The following is a 4578-nucleotide window of genomic DNA, read 5'->3' on the forward strand; positions in this document are numbered from 1 at the left end:
CAATGAAGTGATACACTCTTAAGGTGATACAACATACCATTACAGTCAGTCAGAACTGGCAGCTTGGTGTTATAAATGTCCTGTTTGTGGATTTGGAAAGCAGAGACAAAAGATAATTGGAGGTGATGCTTTGCAACATCAAATTAAAGTTTACTATATATTGTGCTCTGCGTGATGTTGTCTTAACAAGACACAGTAGGAAATCTTTCAGCTTTACATTTGAAGCAGGAATGAGAAGTACCTCCCAAGAATGGAAAAGCTAACAGCTTGTTCCCTCAGGGGTTCAAGTGTTATACAATTCCTTTTTCCATTTACTTCTGGTATTTTCTGCTGAGCTGAGCTGGAATTGCACAACTTATGGCTGAGCCAGACCATCCAAATATGCCCTGGTTTGGCAGTCAGAAGACCCGAAATGGGATCGGGTCTGTTTTGGTTTTAGTGAATCGTCTTGGTGGGGAAATCAAATTTTCCAAACCATCACAGATCTGGTTAAATAATCATCACATCAACAAGGAGCCTTCTGACTTCTTTCATGTGCAACAAACTTTTTGAAGGAAATTCCTAAACGTAAGCTCTCAGTTTTATCACTTGTTATTCCTACCACTAGCTTTTGACTTGGTATAGCAATAAATAAACTCATGAACAACTTGTGGGAAACGCAGCAAAAATCTGATTTTACCTCCAGGCTAAAAAAGGGAAAACATCTCTTGTTCCCAGAAGCTGGAAAATCAACATGCCCTGTTGATGTATGCCTCTCTGATGTATGGGTAGAACATGTCTCAAAGTTTAACTTTTACTTTTTAAACTTTCACGAATATATAGCTAATTTTACATTACATTTACATTTTTGTGGTATTTTTCATAACTGGCTACATATATTTATGTAATTTGTCTTTTTAAAAGCGTGTTAAATAATGTGCTTGAGGCTAGTTGGATGCATTTAAGTAGTCTCACAGAACTATGTCCACTTCACGTATTAGATACCAGTAGCTTAAACACGTCCACCTTCTTGGTTAAAACCTCAGACTCAGTTTCCAGCTCCCCATAATCACAGCTTCATGGCTGTGTGCTGAAACAATAGCCTCTTGGGAGCCAGATTGTCAGTTTAAAAGATGCCATTTTCCCAAACACTGGAGGGATCTGATTAGACCATGATGTAACCCTACATGAGAGTTTTCTCTTTTTTGTGCCCTGTGTGAGGACTAAGACATTAAAGGTATTTGTCTGCACTGTAAGGACCACTAGCCCCACGGTATATCCTGTTGCGTCATGTTGATCTGGATGGTGGGTGGTCCTTTTGTCTTTCTGCCTACCCAGAAGCAAAGGCAAACTTCAAATTATTGAGCTTCTTTGTCTGAGCCAGGTATCCGTCATGCTCTCGTTTTCTGTTTTCATGCACACGAGCCCTTCGAAACCTCATACCTCTCAGCTGACTGGTCTGCCACAGAAAGATTTAATTCAGTAGCTGTAATAATCCAAAGAGGGGAAACTGGTTTGTGGTAGTGAAAATATTCTATGGCGTAATTGTTGGATTTATTGTCTTCAAACTGCAAATTAAATGTTAGAGATTATTTCCTGATGTGAGATGGTCTGCCTGACTGATGGAAGGCGGTCAGGATGTCTCTTCTCTCTAAGGATCTCATACTTTCCAACCCATCAGACGTCTATGACGGCGCTGGAACGGCTGGAACTTGTTGTGTTTTTGTGTTAAGGAGAATTTCCTCCATCTGGTAATTTCTTTTAATGCCGTAAGTCACGGGGGCAACTTCCAGGGCATCTAGCCAAAGAGTTGCCTCAGTGCTGTTGTTGCTTTAGTGCCACAGGAACGTTTTGAAGCCAGGAAACATTTTTAAAAGAACTGTGACCCTGCAACTCAGTGTGTTACCTGTTTCTGGCACTGTTACCCAGCCAGGCTATACAACAGAGCAGTGTTCACTAGCCCCACACTCCACCATGATCTCACCTCACCACAGTTCCACCCGACACTAATATTGATTATTGGTGTTTTGATTGTTTGTTTTTCTACTTTTGTTTTTTGTTTGTTTGTTTTAATGTGACATATATTCTTATTCATAAAACTAACTTTTGCTCACAAGTAACTGTTGGTCAGTAAGTACATTTAACTGCTATTCTAACTGAATTTAGTGATTTAACAATATATTTTAGGTATTCTCACATTGTTTTACTTCTAAATCTGTGTCAGTGGTCACTAGGGCTGCTACGATTAGTCGATTAGTCACGATTACATCAACTATCAAAATCGTCAACGACTAATTTAATAGTCGACACGTCGTTTGAAGCTTTGTAAGATCCCAAAAGACGCAGGAATAAGTAGTAGGATTTAAGAGTGTAATAACGGACTGAAACAGAAGATGGCAGCACTGCATGAAGAAGGATGATAGCTGCCGTTAAACCCCGAAGAAGAAGAAGCTGTGTCCCAGAATTCATAGCGCAGCCCATCGTTTCCAACAATGCTAGTTAGTAGGGATGGGTACCGGTGTCCGGTGCCATGATGGCACCGGTTCTGTCATAAACGGTAGTAACCAGACCGAAAAGCAGCGCACATTTCGGTGCTTTATTTCGGTGCTTTTTTTCCTGAGCTGTGATACACTTTAGATTCTAGCCAATAATTTTACGTTTCCGAGGATAGTAGGCGGGGCCAGGTACGTACGTTCTGTTAGAGCAGAGCTACAGATTAAAAATGTCCAAGGCGAAGCGGTCAAAAGTCTGGCTGTACTTCATAGCAAAATATGCAAACTCAGCAGCAACAAGTGCTTTAAGCTGATACTGTGATACTGTCAAAGGAGGTAACACCTCGAATCCGATGAAACACCTGGCGATGCATAGCGTTTTTTTTAAAAGCCCAGAAATGCGCCGTATTTGATAGCTTGCTGCGAGACCTCACACCGAGCACATCTACTGCGGGTGGGTTGCCTGTTATGCAACATCCCCCAAAAACACGAAGAGGAGAGTCCTGGCCCCTAGTCCTGCCAGTGTAGCAGAAATGATGACGGATGATGGTGGCAGCAGCCGTTCTTCTCTGCGTGAGTAGCTAATTTACGTTGAGTAGGCTAACCACGTTATTACATTAATGCATGTAAGGTGAACTAGCAAACATCATCATAGCTACATGTGGCTGTCTTCTTGTTTGATGGCAGATACTCCCTTCACCCTGGCTAAAAAGGCTAAAATGACCAAAGAAAAAGTGGAAAACAGTTAAACATGAGAGGTTTAGGACAAAGTTTGTTTTTTTTCCATTGTTTAAGCACTGCTTCCAGCCAAGAGTGATACCATATATGCCCCATAGCTGCAGAAAAGGCTAACATTGTTATATTTTTACAAAAAACAGTTGAACATGAGAGGTTTATGGACCAATTTTGTGTTCTCCATTCTTTAAGCACCGGTTTGAGCACCGGCACCGTTTCAAAAGTACCGATTTGGCACCGGTATCGGATAAAACCTAAACGATACCCATCCCTACTAGTTAGTTTTACTCTTATTATTCTTTCTGGGTCACAAAATAAACGTTTAACATATTTTCAGGCGAGAATGTAGCTGTGTAAACCTCAAATATCTGCTCAGTTTATCAAGACACCACATATTTTCAAACAAACATTTTCAAACATGATATATAAGTCACTTAGATAACTTAAAAGTCTTATTGTTATACCTTAGACACTTAAAGCTGTAAGCTAATGATAGTGCAGATGAATGCTGGTGCAATAAGCTGTATGTTTTACGTCCAATGGATGCATGGTCTGATTAGTCGACTAATCGCAAAAATAATCGGTGACTAGTCGACTATCAAAATAATCGTTTGTGGCAGCCCTAGTGGTCACCAGCAGTTTTAGCTTATGACCCCTTAAAACGAAGTAATTTTTGTTTTTGCACTGTGTTGGAATATTTATCCTGTACTTTACCAACATTTTGCTGCTATAGTTTGCATGCAAGACACAGACTTATCTCGAACAGTGTGGTCTTTTCCATCAAACCTTTTCCATCGAACCAGTATGTTCTACGTATACTTGTTGTAAAAAGTAGTCATTTGTGTTACTGTTACCTTCCTATCAGCTCAATGGGTATTCTCCTCTGAATTCTGGGATCAACATTAAAGAATCTGGCATAACTTTCACTCAGAGAATTGATGCACACTGGATATTTTCACTTTTTATGACCATTATCCGTAAAACCTAAAGATGGCTGTATAGAAAAATTCCAGCAGATCAGCAGTTTCATAAACACTCCGATCAGCCTGTGTGGCACCAACAACCATGCCTCAGTCAGACTCACTTACATCACCTTTCTTCACCATTGTGATGCTCAGTTTGAACTCCAGCAGGTCTTCGTTACCATGTCCTTATGCCTGGTTCCATACATTTGTACCATGTGACTGGCTGATTACATGTTTGCGTTAATGAGCAGTTGAATGGTGTGCCTAACAAATTGGCTGCTGAGTGTAAGTATCTCAGTTTTGACCAGTGAACAAAAGCATCATAGTCACAGTTTCTTTCATGTGTCTCACAAATACAAGGTTGCAAAGTTGGGGATACACTGTTATTCACAAAAAAACAAAAACAC

General features: G+C 40.3%; 1 protein-coding gene across 2 annotated transcripts in view; it reads left to right on the forward strand.

The window, feature by feature from the left end:
- The window catches only part of cenpp (centromere protein P), a 113348-nt gene that overhangs the window by 80176 nt on the left and 28594 nt on the right, over positions 1 to 4578 (forward strand). The gene's annotated exons all lie outside the window — the stretch shown is intronic.

Source organism: Aulonocara stuartgranti (genome assembly GCF_965226115.1).
Source record: "Aulonocara stuartgranti genome assembly, chromosome: 5".
In the NCBI taxonomy this organism is placed as follows: Eukaryota; Metazoa; Chordata; class Actinopteri; order Cichliformes; family Cichlidae; genus Aulonocara; species Aulonocara stuartgranti.